The sequence below is a fragment of the Echinops telfairi genome, unplaced genomic scaffold (genome assembly GCF_000313985.2).
Source record: "Echinops telfairi isolate 266 unplaced genomic scaffold, ASM31398v2 ScPeMD7_7458;HRSCAF=8496, whole genome shotgun sequence".
Classification (NCBI taxonomy): Eukaryota; Metazoa; Chordata; class Mammalia; order Afrosoricida; family Tenrecidae; genus Echinops; species Echinops telfairi.
The window spans coordinates 631,073-646,822 of record NW_022111358.1 but is presented as its reverse complement, the minus strand read 5'-3'; the positions used below and the strand labels follow the sequence as shown (position 1 = coordinate 646,822).

The 15,750-nt window shown below is 55.0% G+C and overlaps 1 protein-coding gene across 1 annotated transcript in view; it reads left to right on the top strand.

Annotated features, from left to right (window-relative positions):
* The first annotated feature begins 60 nt into the window (after nt 1-60).
* The window catches only part of RAP1GAP2 (RAP1 GTPase activating protein 2), a 267,961-nt gene continuing 252,271 nt past the window's right edge, over nt 61-15,750 (top strand). Inside the window, exon 1 of the mRNA XM_045299948.1 lies at nt 61-154. The gene's annotated coding sequence lies outside the window, so the exon portion shown is untranslated. The remainder of the gene's footprint in view (nt 155-15,750) is intronic.

Here is a 15,750-nt window from a genome sequence, read left to right as displayed (position 1 = left end):
AGCCCGCCGCCCAGCAGGAGGGGGCTCGGGTCCGGATGGAGTGGGGTGGCCGCCGCCGCTGCGAGCGCGCGGGCAGGGTGGCCAGCTGTTGGACTGCCTGCCGCCATTCCGTCCCCGTGGGAGCGTGAGCCCGACGCGCCAGGCGACACAGAAGGTCAGTGGCGCCAGGGCTGGGTGGTCACTCCAGGGTCAGCCCAGAGGAGGACGTGCGGGTCCTGGGTGTGATTGGACGTGGCGTTGCGCCTTGTCGTGAGCGAGAAGGTGTGTGCTTGGAAAGGGAATCCCAGTCCGTCTGGATGTGTGTGAGGGTCCACCCGCCGTGGGCTGTTTGGGAGGTGGGTGACTGTCCTCAGACACCCGTGCAGGGAGGGGCGTCTCACACACCTGTCCGTGTATCGGGGCGCGCGCGAGGGACATGTTGTCCAGCCCCGGTCCAAGACTCTGGCAAGGGGCGCTGAGCGAGGTGGAGGGCGAGGTTGGGGTGTTTACAGGTGGTGAGAGCAAGAACAAGCCCGGGGGGTCCCAGGAGAGCCCAGTAGACAGCCAGCCTGAGTCGCTTTATTTACTCACTCATTTCCGAAGGGGCACAAACCTCACCCCGCCCTCACCCCAACCCGTGCCTTTTGCAGACGGTGGGCTAGGATGGTGGGGCTGGCAGGCCTTCCGGGACACTTCCAGCCGGATGCTCATTTCTGGAGGCCCTGAGTGGAGGGCTTCAGGCTTCCGGCTCTGGGTGGGGTCATTCAGGGCAGGGGTGTATTCGCGGGACCCCACTGTGGCATGACCCCCACCCGATGTGAGCCCAGACCTGGGAGGTTGGGGAGGGGGTAGTAGCCTCTCTCTCCTCTGCATTTTCCAGCTCCCCTGCAGATCCATCGGGAATGCAAGCGCTGCCTGGTCCTAATGTTGGGATTTGCCTCTCTGGAGTGGCGCCCATTGTCGCCCAGAGAATAATAGCACCGGCCCGGGCTGGGTGCCAGGGCGCTTGAGTTCTTTTCACGGTTTGTGACTCTGGAACGGTCCTTCAGGCCCACCCCCCACCCCCACCCCCATGCCTCAGTTTCCCAGGGCGAGGGGAGAAGGCTTTCCTGCTGCAGGGAGAGGAGTAAACAACTAGCAGAGCTACCTGAAGCTGGAGCCAGGAGTGACTGGGGGTGGGGGGTCCGCAGTGGTAGGGAGCGTGCTACCCCATCTTTGTGACTTAGGCAGGAGTTGGTGGTTGGGGATGGGGGGGGGGAAGGCTTACCCACACCCCCAAGCAGATGTACTGGGCTTTCTGAGTCCTGCCGGTGGGGGTGTGGGGAGTATTTCGGTGAGAGCTGGCTGCAGCAGGCTTCACAGAGCTACCTAAGGCCCATCTTATCCCGGTGTTGTCACTCAGACCTGAGTCTGAGCCCCTGACCACCAGCCCCTTACTGTACCTCCACCTGCATTCCCCCCACCCCCCATCCCCCACCAGAGAGTCTGAGATAAAGGCTGGCATGCAGAGATCTCTGGAGTGGGGTCCGGAAGGCAATGAGAAGATGCATTCTTTTCTGCCTACCAGCATTCTGTTTGGGGGCCAACTTGCTTGGCTGCTAACTGAAAGGCTAGAGGTCCTGTCAGAGACACCTCGGAAGAAAGACCTGCTGATCCACTTTTTTTGTTGTTGAATTTTTTAATCGGGGGCTCTTACAGTTCTTGTCACAATTTTGTACATATGTTGCCATCATCATTTTCAAAGCATTTTCTTTTTATTTGAGCCCTTGGCATCACCTCCTCATTTCCCCCCACCCTCCCTCATGAACCCTTGATAATTTATCAATTTTTTTTCATGTCTTACAATGACTGCTGTCTCCCTTCACCTTCTTTTCTATTGTCTGTCCCCATGGGAGGGGGTTCTATATCAATCATTGTGATCAGTTTCCCCTTTCTCCCCCCACCTTCCCTTCCCCTCCTGGTATTGCTACTCTCATGATTGGTCCAGAGGGGCTTATGGGTCCTGCATTCCCTGTGTTTTGAGCTCTTACCGGTAAAATGAACAAACAAACCCCTCACCTTTGAAAACCTACCCTTCTGAGCACAGTTCCATTCTGCCGTGCATGTGATCTCCACGAGGGGTCAGAATAGACTTGATGGCAATTGGGGTCCTCTGGGTGGTCTTCTGAGGAGCTTTGGGGATGCCTTTCAGAACTACCTGCTTAGGGAAGAAATCACACGTGTTTTGCCCTCCTTGAGCAGGTGCCGCTGTGGGCTTTGACTCCCATGTACTTCAGGCTGTGAGGGTTGAGTGAGTGTCTCTGGGCATCTCCCACTGCAGATACGGAGGAGGCCTGGAGCTGCCTACGGAGAGGCCCTGGCAAGTTGCCCCTGTAAGATGCTGGTGAGGACCTGCAGGACACTGGTCCCTGCAGAAGTAGCTGAAGCAAGAGGTGGGGCCCAAAGGGTTTGAAGTGACACACGGAGATGTTGCCCACAGAGGGAGCTTGGGTAAATGACCTCACTTCTCTGAGCCCCTGTTTCTGTATCAGGGTGTTGTGTTAAGTAAGATAGTTCTAGAATTCTTGAATAAAGCACTGGGTCCATAGGAAGGGCTCCCCAAGTGAGGTGTTTCTAGAGATTCAAGCAAACATCCCTTTCTGGGTGGTTTGGGGTTTCATCTGCTCCCCGAGGAGAGGAGGCTCTGTAAGACCACCCCCACACCCCTGCTAAAACCTCCCTCGATGGACCCTCTCCTGGGTGGAGATTCTGGGGGGGGTGTGTTTTGAGGCTGAGACCTCTGACCTAAGCAGTGCCTCCAGGGATCAGGGGCTTGCTTTTCAGACTCTTGGAATGTTTCCAATTTCCATTCTGTGCCTGCCCCAGAGCCAGGAATGTGCCTGCCCCTGGGCTCAGCTCCCAGAGGATGTGGAGCCCAGCATGGGCAGAGGAGGGTGCGGAGTGCGGGGTGCAGGCAGCTCTGAAGCAGGGGTTGGAAGGAGGAGTGGAGGATGGGAGGATGCAGGCCTTGAAAGGCAGCAGATGGCCGTGGGCACTGGTCTGGGCCACAGTGGGTGGGCAGGATGGGGCAGGGAGGCAGGGCGAGCTGGTGGAAGCAGAGAGCAGACTGGCCAGAAAGGATGGGGGAGCCAGGGCTAGGGGGTGAGTTACAGGGAATCGGGGTGCCTGGAGTGGTGGTGGAGGGGTGGCAGGCTTGGACTTGCAGGAGGGTGATGAGGTGGCATGGGGGAAGGGAGGTGGTGGCTGAGGATGAGCTGGGGGGGCCAGGGGAGGTTTCCTATTTCAGGGAACAGCACCTTTAGGCTGCCTCTTCCTCTTTTTGCTAACCTGTCGACTTGCCCTTTTGGCCGTGGAGGTACTGTCTGCAAACACTTTAGATCCTGTCACGAGCCGGCAATTGCCGGAAGTACCGACGTGTCTCTGCCAGGCCTGTTTCCATGGCACCGTGGTGGCCCTTGTCTCTGTCCCCTCTCCCATCTCTGAGCAACAGGCTGCCCCCTCAGGGAGAGGTCACAAGTGGGGAAGGTGTCCAGCTGCCTTTTGTTCATGTTCGGGCTGGCCCTCCAAAGGTCACGGTGTCCACCCCCCACCCGCAGGCAAGGTCACTCTCAGCCTCGGCTGGGAGGTGCAGCTTCGTTGACTGAGCTGTTTAAAGACTCCTCCCCACCTCCGCACCTTGGGGTTCCTTTTGCTGTGGCTCCAGTGTCTGGGTGGTGGCACTGTTCACAAGCTGGGCTGCTAATCGCTGGACGATTGGCTATTCGAGTCCACCCAGAGGCACTCGGAAGAAAGGCCTGGTGCTCCGCGTCTAGAAAGCCAGCCTGCAAGCCCGATGGCACGCACCTATGACGTGGTCACGAGTCAGAGTTAATTTGAGAGCAACTAAAAAAAAAATTAAAGAGTCTTTTTAAAAAAAAAAAAATACAAGACTACCAGCCCCACCCCCCCACCTTTCTGGGTCCCGGGGGTGTATGGGGAGTAGGGGCAAGGAAGAGCTTGGGAGATTGAGTGGAGTGGTGGGATGGGGGTGGGGAGCGCTGGGCTCCAGGAGTCACAGCCCCTGGTGGCTGAAGCTTCTGGGCAGCAGCAGATGCTTGGAGCCAGCTAGGGCCAGGTATATGGAGCTGGGACTTGTGCTCAGCCAGGTGGTTGAGGTGACTTGGCCTCCGTTTCAGAGAAGAAAACCGTTCTTCTGTGCCTCTTCACAGCCTTCTTCTTCCTGACTCTGTGCCGCCAGGCCCCAGAATGATGGGAGAGCCCCAGGAATGGGTCAGACTTGAGGACTGTTTCCCCCTCTCCCCTCATTAAGTAGCAGGGGGAACACTGTGGGGCAGGACAACACTCTCTTTGTGCCCCTCCCTCTCTCCGTGCTCGGGTGCTCTGGATCTAGAAGTCCTACTTCCTAGCTCACCTCAGCTGGTGAGATAATTTAAGTTTATTGTGCCAACCTGGCCAATAAACACATGTGGGGTTAATTGAAGGGCAGAGCGAAAAATGGCTTGGTGAGCTTTGCCTTTCTAGTTCTCAGGTCTCTTGCTTTCTGATAGTCAGACCAGGGTGCAGCTGCCTTAACCAGTTCCCTGCTTCAGCTGGCAGGACTCACTTCCTGTAAGACATCCCTGAGGAGAAGCTGCATGGACCTACCTTGATGTAGCCCTGGGTGCTGGAGCAGGTGTGTGGAGACTCCTGCCAGTGCTGAGATGCTTACGTGTTCACTGATTTGGCTTTCCTCCTGCAGTCGGCATCATTGCGTCTGTTTTGTGAGATGGAGGAATACTTTGTGGATTGGTGTCGGACATATGGGGTAATGTCGGACTTATGGGCAGCGCTGGGTTGGGATGTTTCCTTGATGTGCACTTACTCTTTATATAAAACTCGCTCTTGTACATATGAGTTTCTGTGGATTTGTTTCTCTCATGTACCCAGAGTAACGTAGCCAGCCAGCTTGCATTGTATAGAGAAACAAATTCATAGACACTCATATGTGTATCAGAAAGAGCTTTATATAAAGAGTAATTGTACATTAAGAAAACAACCCAGCCCCGTCCAGATCAAGCCCACAAGTCTGATATTAGTCCATATATCCGATACCAGTATATAAGTTCCTCTTCAGACTCACGCAACACATACAATGACGCCAAATGCAGAAAGATCATAGGCCATTGGGTGGAAAGTCTTGTGGATCCAGTGGCAGTAGAAGCATCTCAGCACTGGCGTGAATCTCCACGTGGCTCCTCCAGCTCCAGGGCTTTGGCTCTATCGTAGCTCCATGTGGCTTGTCAACAGGAAGATGAAGCAGAGAGAGAGAGAGTGTGTGTGAACCTGGCTTCCAGTGAACTGTTTTATCTCCTTGGCGCCTGAAAATGAGGTCATCAAGCTGCGACCTTCGTAAGTTGACAGCAGATTATGTAACTGCCAGAGGGGGTGTCTGCACACTTGAAGCTGTAGGGAGCTCTGAGGCAGGTGGCTGGCCAGCCAAGCTTGTGCTTGGGGAACCTGGCTGGGCTGAGCCGCAGCCCTGCCTGAACTCCCACTCGGTGGCGCTCAGGGCTCGTTCCTGCCCTTCCCTCCCCTCCCCTAATTCAAGTCTAGGGTCTCCTCAGCCTCTTGCCTGGATTCCACTGGGCTTGCTGGCTGGGCCTGGGCAGGTTCAGGTCAGCAGTTGGCAGCTATGGCCGATGGCTGGGAGACCTGAGCACAAGCCAGGACCCTGCCCATTCGACGGCTGCTAAGGGCAGGGGAAGAGGGACAGGCACTGCTGTGTGCCCAGGACTGCTCCTGGTGTGTCCTGTGCCCCTGGGTGGGGGTGGGGGTGGGGTCCAGCTCTGACTTTTGTGTGTCTGAGCATCCATGTGGCTACGTGTGGCTTCTCTGAGGGTGTCTGCGTGTACACTGTTGCTTGTCTCCGCTCGATCCAGCCTCCTTTTCTTTGGGTACCCGTGCATTTGGCCACCTGCTGGGCACTCTTCAGGGTCCTCCAGGGTGTGCCTGTCCCCATGGCAGGTGATACTTTACTCAGCAGGATTTCCTGGCCCCCTGGGGCTCGATGAGTCTTCTGCCTGCCCAGCTTTCCCCTCTCTCCAGCCTTCCCTCCTGTCTCTTCCTCTGTCCTCCCCTCACTGGCTGTGTGGGTGGCCACTGCCTCTGGGGGGGTGGTGGCATGGGGAGGGCCAACCAGTCCAAGCCTCATCCCTATGGCCCTGAGCCAAGGTTGACGATGGGGGTGTGGGGTGAACCGTGGAGTGAGGATGAGTCAGGGATGACTGCAGAGCAGCAGTTCTCAGCCTTTCCCAGGGGTCACCCGATTCATAACAGTAGCAACAGTACAGTTATGAAGTAGCAATGAAAATAATTGTATGGTTGCGGGGGGGTCACCACAACATGAGGAACTATTTTAACTGTATTAAAGGGTCGCGGCATGAGGAAGGTTGAGAATCACCGCTGCAGAGGGTGGGTGGACGCCAGGGAAGTGCATGCACCCCCTGCACCAGGTGCCCCTCGGGCCTGAGCACCAAGACAGTAGTGGGAGGCCCCCTCATGCCCTACTTGCCTGGTAGGCGTGGCTGGCCCAGCTTCTGGTGGGGCCAGAGTGGCTTCTGAGGCTTCAAACACTGCACTGGGGACCGTGGTCTCTGTAATGCTCGCCATCACCCCTCTCTATGCTGTTCTTCCCGGGCGGGGCCCGAGACAACACGCGTCACACACACGGTTCAGGGTCCACGGTGAAGGCTGTGAGAGAGGATGTGACATGATTTGGAAGTGGTGTGAACATCCCACTGAAGCCTCATGGGAGCCGGCCTTCGGTTGTCCTGGTGCCAATGCTGCTGGTGCTGCTGGAGCTGCTGGCGGAGGTGGGCACTGGCGGCCTGGCTGGCTGAGAGGGTGGAGGTGGGGCAGGGCAAGGGCAGGGTGGGTGAGGAGGCGGTGAGAGCGGAACCCGAGGGAGCCTGCCCGAGTGCCTATCCCACCTGCCTGCCTGTGGGCTGAGCCCTTGGAGGCTTGCCCACTGCTCTCCCGTCTGGATCCCGCCCACCTGAGTGGCCTGGTGCTCCAGACTGCTAGGTCTGGGCCTGGGGCTTTAGAACTGCCCAGGGGGAGTAATAAACAAAAGGAGTGCTCTTTCCTTTATTATTATTATTATTATTTGTTAAGTCAAACAGGACACCTTATGGGGAACATGCGGTCCAAACGGACTAGAAGGGATGCATACCTGTATGACTTCATTTCCTCCTCTGAGCAATCCTGTTTTACAGGTAAGTTCTAAAGCCAGACTCACCGCCATTGAGTCAATTCTGGCTCCTCGGCACCCTACAGGACAGGCTAGGACCGACCTTGGGGCTTTCTGAGACTGTAGCTCTTTATGGGAGTAGAGAGCCTCATCTTTCTCCCTTGGAGTGGCTGGTGGTTTTGAACTGCTGACCTTGCCCACATGTAGCCACCATGCCAGCGGGGTTCCTGGGTTCTCAAAGCATCCTCATTTGATGAGGAAATGAATGCACAGAGAGGCTGGGGTGCTTCCACAAGTCCACACAGCTAGTAAGTGGCTTTTCCCTAACTCATCATAAAGTGGGATGATCCCTCTGATACCTCCTGGTTTCACCCCCTCAAAGAAGACACCCCACAGATCATTCCCTCTAAGTAGGTCTTCCCACGCCACACAGTCCCCTTTGGATCACATCACCCCATTTTCAATGTCTGCATAAACACCTACCGAGGGCAGGGGCTTCACTTGTCGGGCCGAAGCCCCGGGGAAGAGTCTGGAACACAGCCAATCAAAATCCTCACTGTTTGCAGTGGATTCTGACCGTATCCGCCCTGCAAAACAGGGTGGGAATGCCCCTGGGGGTTTCTGGGATTATAGCTCATTATGGGAATAGAAAACCCTGTGTTCCTCCTTCGGAGTGGCTGGTGGCTTTGAACCGCTCATCTTGCAGTTATCACCCCAACGTGTAACTCACCATGCCACCAGGGCTCCCTGGAGCACAAACAGGGCGCAATAGACATTTGAGTGGGTGAATACATAAATGAATACATGAAGATGTATCTGGTCCCAAGCCCCAAGCTCGAATCCCTCGCCAGGCAGGGGCTGTTGAAGAGGGACGAGGAACACAGGCTTGGGAACCAGCTGACTCGGTTCCAATTCTAACTCTGCCACCCTTCCAGTGTCTCGTGTACAGAATAAACTACCGAAAGGCTTATGGCTTCAAGTAATGACGGAATGTATTTTGCTCACGAACCCGCCACTTGAGCGGGGATAGCCCGTAGCTGCCCTACTGGGGTCATTTGGGGTGGCAGGAAGCCGAGGAGCTGGGACCATCCAAGCCTTTGCTCCCTCACACACCCGATGCTGCATGCTGCCTCTTGGTTTGTGGCCTAGGCTCCGTCCACACGGATCCCTCTCGGCATGTGCTTTCTCTTGGGCCTCCTCATAGCACGATGGCTGGGGAAGCTGGCCACACGTCCCAAGAAAGAGAGCCCGGCAGAAGCCAGAGCCCCCTTCCTGGACTGGTGTGGGGAGTTAGCAGCGTCCCTTCCACCGTCAGCATTGACCTGCTGCGAGCGACCCGGGTTCCACTGCAGGAACAGCATGTGAGACAAGAGAGGGGTCGGTGGGACTGTCTTTGGAAAATACAGCCTGCCACAGCCACTTAGGAGGAGTGTGACCTCCAGCAGACTGCTTAGTCTCCTAGGCCCTGTTGTCCCAACTGTACAAAGGGGACACTCTCAGTAGGTACTTATCAGGGTCGCTTTTCTGTGAGTGGCCAGACTCTCGCTCAAGGATCGCCCTGCTGCGCTGCCCGCTCCCCACCCCTCAACATAGGTAAGACCTTGGATCAGGACTAATCTTACTGTAGGTCTGGCCCCAACCCCCTACCCAAGATTTAACCCACTCCTAGTGGTGCAGTGGTTATGTGTTGGTTAGCAGTTCGAACCCACCAGCCGCTCCGAGGGAAAAAGGCTTGGCCTTCTGCTCCTGTAAGTTGCCATAGTCTGTAAGCCCACAGGGCCAGTTCTGCCTTGTGCTGCAGGTTCGTTCTGAGTCAGCATGGATCGGATGGCAGTGAGGGGAGGGTTGAGGTGCCTCATCAGGCAGAGGCCTCTTGGGAGGGGCCTGGTGAGGGGGGACGCGTTGAATGGGGAAATGTGGATAGCTTTCCGACTAAGCCGGGCTCCCTTCAGAGGGTCCAGGGAATGCTTTGTTCGGGAACCACTTAAACTCTGACTGCCTCTGCTTTTGCAGAGCTACAGTCATTTCATGAGACTATGAACTAGGCATGTGACTCTATGTATCTGTTTAATCCATTTTCCTGGTGAAAGAAAGGAAGCTCAGAGAGGCTGAGGGATTTGCCTACGGCCACACAGCTGCGAGGTGACAGAGGCAGAATTCAAGGCCAGAGACCCTGCTTGTAACCACATACGTTCCTATGAGGGAAGCCCAGGGACACAGTGTTTATGCAGTGGGCTGCCATCCACAGGGTCCACAGTTCGAAACCACCAGCCACTTTGTGGAAGAAAGACTGGGCTTTCTACTCCCATAAACAGTTATAGTTGGGAGGGTGGGAGAAGGAGGGGGAAAATGAGCTGATACCAAGGGCTCAAATAGAAAGAAAATGTTCTCAAAATGATGATGGCAACGTATGTACAGAACCAGGCCTAGAACCAGTTTACTGCCAGAACCAGGCCTAGAACCCATACGTTCTGAAGCCTGGTGGCTGTTATTCATCCTTGGTGAACCAGAGAATTCCGCCGTCTGTCCATCCCCTTTGCCAAAGGGCATGGCCGTTATCCTAAAAATGCCAGACCTTCTTCTCCTTGCACTACCCAAACCTGCCCATAGGAGGCGCGACCGCCCACCTCTTGCCCGGAGGTGAGGCCCGGAAGTAACCTGGGGAGGCAAGGGACCAAGCTCCACAGACGGGCAGGAGCAGAGGGTAGGAAGTGATTTTCTTCAGAAAGCTGCTCATGCTGCAATCTCCCTACTGATGACCTTGGAGCCACCCTTGAGGGACACGGCTGTGGGTCTCTTTCCAGTGTTTCTCCCAGTTTCAGAATCATGTCAGGGGCGGTGAAAGAGGCAGATTCCTGGCCTCATCCTAGCATGATGGAGTCAGAGTTTTCGCAGTTATCTACAGCTCTGTAGATATATCTATAGTATGGACTCATTTACTCCTCCCGATAGCCCTGCGAGCAAATGCGATACACGGGGCGTCTGAGGCACAGAGAGGTTAACTAACTTGCCCAAGGTCACACTGGAATCAGCCGCAAGTAGTCAGTTTGGTGTCCAGATCCAAGCTTTCCAGACCCCCGCATGTGTCCCTTTCTGTCTCTTGCTTCTTTTAATTTTCCCTTCTTTCAAATACTGTTCACTACGTTTTCCGCGTTACAAAAAGCAAGGGGTGCTTGCTTCAGAGTGTTGAGAACATCCAGAAAAGCATGAAGAAGAAAGAATGACCTGTTACCCCATCCTCTGAGCAATAGCACCTCAGCATATGGCTTCAGCTTCCTTTTCCTACCCAGAAACTTTCTGGGACTATTTTCATGTGTTAGTCTGTGAACATCTGGCCCTATTTTATATCGGCTATGATGAACTCTATTGTTGGGCAGTGCTTTTTTTTTTTTTAAGGGTACCCCCTATTATTGGATGGAGTCCCGGTGGTACAGACAGTCAACATACTTGGCTGCCAGCCCCCAAACTGGAAGTTGGAGCTCATTTGGAGGTATTGCTGGAGAAAGGCCAACCTGTGGAGCCCAGTCCCACCCTGACACGCAAGGAGTTGCCACGAGTTAGCATTGGCCTGGTGGTGATTGGTTATCCTGGAGTATTTTTTGTTTTTTCATTTTTAATAAATTACAGATGTTATTACAGTCTCTTATTTAAAAAATAGTTTTATTGGCGTCTGCTTCACACACGTACACTTTTATTGTCCAGTCATATTAAGAAGAGTTGTGCAATCATCACTACAATTTCGGAACTTTTTTTTTCATCCTCATTGTTGTTAGCTCCTCCTCCTCCCTCCCCTCCGTCCTCCCCTGCCATGCCCCTAGGTAGTTATTAATCCAGTCGCTGTCTCTCTAGATGTACACATCCTGGATTTTGTATGCAGAAAATCACGCAAAGCACAAGCAGGAAGCCAACAAACAAACAAAAAGTAACAACAGTCACTAGACAAAGCGTAGAAAAAACTCAATAGAAAAGAAAGAAAATACCCAAAAAGCTGAAACAACCGATCAGTGGGTCAAAGGGAGATCAAAAGATAAGGTATGACATTTAAACTTCACTGCATTTGCCATAATCGACTTTACAGTGCTTTCTTCCTGATAGCACAGCGTTTCACACCCCTGGACTGTGTTCTGAAGGGGATTCACTGAAGGCTTAATCCATGCAGGGGCCCTGCAAATGGATTTTGGGCCTCCACTGTCATCCATAACTTTCTGAAAACAGGTGTTCATAATCAAGCTCTGATACCATTCCCGCCTCCAGATTTGGATGTTATTCTGTAGAACCCTTGGATCACACAGGCTGGTGTGCTTCTTCCATGTGGACTTAGTTGACACCTCACTTGAAGGCTGCTTGTTTGAAGATATGCCTTTGCTGTTCTTTCTGGTAGCCGAGCACTGTCTGTTTTTTTCACCACACTTTGCTAGCACCCATATCTCCAGGGATCTCTTCATGAAGGTGAGTATTGAGTAGGGCCATGTCAGTTGCTCATACTCACAGGTATGAGCAACAGTGGGATGGAAACCCCTGGAAGTACATCTTTGCACACAGCTCCGATTGAGATGCCTCCCCTGGGATAAAGTAAAAATTGAAAAGCCATTGCTAGGTCGAAAGGCATACATCGGAGCGAGGTCTCGTTGTTGAGACATAGTGGTGGTGTTAGATGCCAGTGCGTTGTCCCCAACTCCTAGGGACGTGTGGACAGCAGGAGGAAGAAACCCTGTGCCGGCCTCACCATTGTTCTCGTGTGTGAGCCCCTCCAGGCAGCCTCCGTGTTGAAGGTCTTCCTCTGTTGCTTCCCTGCTACTTAACCAACAAGCTGCCCTTCTCCAGGACCGGTTTCTCCTGACCACACGTCCAGAGTGCGCGAGACTACGTCCTTGCCTCTGAGTGAGACTTCTCGGTTCCCGTGGCAGTCCACGATCCTTCCGTAGTCTTTGCCTGCACCATCTTTGTTCCCGTGGCAGTCCACGATCCTTCCGTAGTCTTTGCCAGCACCATCATTCTTCCCGTGGCAGTCCACGATCCTTCCGTAGTCTTTGCCAGCACCATCATTCTTCCCGTGGCAGTCCACGATCCTTCCGTAGTCTTTGCCAGCACCATCATTCGAAGGCATCAATTCTTCTAAACAGAGTGTGCATACGTTCCGAGTGCGTAGGTTGATAACTTGCCACACACTCGCTGTGTGTGTGTGTGTGTGTGTGTGACCCCATGACCTGCGCTAAAGAAGCCTCTTGGCACGTGTACAGATTCTGATCCATCTTGTGAAATTCTCTCTCCCAATCTTGTGTTTTCGGTCCCCCTTTGCTTTCTTTTATTTAGTCTTGAAGCACAAACTCTTTGCCTGCACGCAGAGGGCATGGAAGAATCGACTGGAGCCAGACGGGGAGCCCTCGTCCTCTCTTTCTGGCTGTAGCTAGCCTTCTGTCCAGGGTAGAAGGGATGGCCGCAGGCCTGGAGTCAGTGGTCAGCCTGAGCTCTGAGTCGTTTCGGAGGGCTTTAGAGAAGCGAGCTTTCAAACGTCTTTAGTTCGTTGTCCGTGTTGCCGGTTGTTGTGGTGGTGGTGCCCTGGAGTCAGGTCTGACCCCTAGTGACCCTGAGCACAACAGAATGAAACACGACATGGCCTTGTGCCGCCCTCACATTGTTCCTACGCCTGAGCCCACGCGTGCAGCCATGGTGCCCGCCCACCGCCTAGCGAGTAGATAAGAACAAACTGTCATCATGTCCCGCTTCTAGAACTAGTTTTCACAAGCACCCCTTTTGCAATTTTGGTGGGTCATCGCTTGCCGTTTTGGCACGTGTGCTCCGGGAAGCCCAGCGTGGCCTTTGAGATGAGGGTGAGGAAGTTAACCGCTACGGGGGTTAGCTGTCACTTGGACTTGACCCCAAGGCGTGGGTCCCTAACTGATATGCTGACTGCCTACGGCATCGTGCTCTCCTGGAGATCAGAGGGCTGCTTCTCTGCCATCGTTCTTTAATTCACGCGTCTGGAAAGCAAGCAGAGGCCAGTCCCACCTCCCTTTTGATCAGATGTACACGGAGGTCCCCAAAGCACAGAGGAGACTCAATGGTCCCCTGCTCAAAGTGACTCAGTGACTGAGCTATAGGAAGAGAGGAGCTTCAAGGGGCGGGCACTGGTGCCAATTCAGGCCCTCTAGGGTGAGGAGCCCTGATGGTGTAGTGGGTAATGTGTTGACTTGCTAACTGCAAGGTCTGTAGTTCAAAACCACCAGCCGCCCTGTGGGAGAAAGGTGAGGTTTTCTACTGTAAAGAGTTACAATTCTTGAAAACCCACTGGGCAAGCTCTACCTTGTCCTGTAGGGTTCCTTTGAGTGAGAACTGACTTGAGGGCAGTGAGGTTTAAGGGTGGGGTGGGAGAATCCTGGTCTAATGATCCAACATTAGCTTCTCTAGGGGCATCTGTTTCTGGAATTCCCTGTAATGGTCACATCCCCGCGCCTGGGAGAGAGCCTGTCTCCTCTGCTCTTACGGCTGCTGGGACGGAGCTGCCCCAGCAGATGAGAACACACATGGTCTCTCCATCCCCCTCCCCTCCTGCCCCAGGAGCCCAGGGACCTGATGGACAGACTGCTGTTGGCAGGCCCTCTAGTGATGCCAGCCAGCCTTCCTGGCACCGGGCACCTGGAAAGCCTGTGGAAACAGGGTGGGCTCCTTGATGCTCCACACGGGTTTGGGGGTTCTGGCTGGGACTTGTGCCTTGGGCTTCTGCATGAGGGCCACATGACTACCTGACTTGGTGACCCCAGGCAGAGTCTGGGAGGGAGGAGGAACAACCTGGAGAGAGAACCAGGCTGTCTGACCAGTCACCGGGGCGGGGAGGATGGGCCACGAGACTTGGGCACTTTCTTTTCCTCGCTGTTCTTCGCAGCGGCTGAGCTGAGTCTGGCTTCCCCGGGCACGGTTCCCCCCATCTGGCTAATGGGTACTGCATGGTGAACCTCTGAGCAGCACCTTTCTGATGGGGTGATGGCGTGATGATACTACAAAGCCGCGGCTGAGAGTTTGGGTTCAGGATTCAGACCCTGGCTCTGAGGCTGCTGTGCGGGGTGGATTCCATCAAACTCCGAGCAACCTCTCTGAGCCTTCGTCTGGAAAGTGGGGATAACACAGGTGGTTGTGACTTGGGTGCTGGCCCTGGCTCCCCTGTCCTACTGGCTTGCCCTTGGGTACACTCTGGCCAAGAGGCAGGGTCGTGGGGGGTGGGGCGGGCCGGTACACAGAACGCTTCCCTTTTCTCTTAACTCACGATCCTTCTCAGACAGTCCATGTCTCCCTGTGTGTCCACCGGGCACAGAAGAGGAACTGAGGGGGGTCAGAGCCCGGGGAACAGGAAGCTGAGCCGCGCATGAGGTCGTGTGTGCACTGGCCAGGAATCAAACCCAGGCGAGAGAAGTCCCCCTTCGCTGGGGCTCAGTGTGTAGCCCCAGAGCAGAGGGCCTTCAGCTGCCCTGAGTTATAGAGGAGAAAACTGAGGCTGAGAGAGGTTAACTTGCTTGGGGTCACAGAGCTAGGAAGGCTAGAGCCAGCCTCAAACTAGGTGTGCTTGATTCCCGAGGGAGGCTGAGAGCTGAGGAGGGGCCCTGGCAGAGGCTTGAATCTGGGTGACTTGGAGGCAGGCCGGGGTGCTGGGAGTTTTATGTCTCTCTCTGTTAATGCAGAGAAGAGGAACAGCCAGGTGTGTGGCCAGGTGTGTGGCCAGGTGTGTCTCTGGTGGTTGCCAGGCAAAAGGCCGGCAGAGTCTCACGGGTGGCAGCTGCGGATACTTAGAAATGCATCTGCCTGCTGAGGCCCGAGATTGCCCTGCTCACCTTCAGATGCATGAGCCTGGGCCCAACTCCTTGGTTATGAAAACCTGTGTCCAGGTGGCCTCCCAAGGTGTCACCATAGACGGAGTCCCGGTCTAAGAGCATCCCTCAGCTCTGTCCCCCCCTGCAGCGCATGAGGTGGGCAGCACACACAGGCTCACATGGGCCGGGGGTGCTGTGACCCCACCTCGTCTCACATATGGAAAGCACACAGCGCTGGTCTCGCCATGAACTCCGCTAAGCCGCTTGCAAATGGCCTTCTGTCCTTGGTTTAGGCTGGGAGCTATGACTGGCTCACCCCGAGGCCTCCTGCACCCCGCACCCGAGGCCTCCTGCACCCCGCACCCTGCTCGGGCACCAAGCGTGTGGGCGTGTGTCTGCTGAGGGAGCAGGTGGCTGGGGCGGACAGGCTGCTCGCTCTGCCTGCCGTCTTTGCCTCCTTGCTGTTGGTGACTGTCGCAGGGAGTCAGCCTCTGTGGAAGGAAACGCCGCCTTCCCTGCGCCGTCCCGCAGGCGGTTGTGGGTCAGGACCACTGGGATCCACAGTTGGTTGGGTTCTGGAAGTGGATCACCAGGCCTGTCTTTGTCTGGGAGTACTATGGAGACCGGTGGAGCATCTCCCGCTCCTGAAGCCCTTGTGCTGTGGCTGGGGCTTTTTTCTGTCGAGAGGGAGTGGAATCCCACTTAAACTGGCATGAGGAAAACAAGGGAGAGAATGGCTAA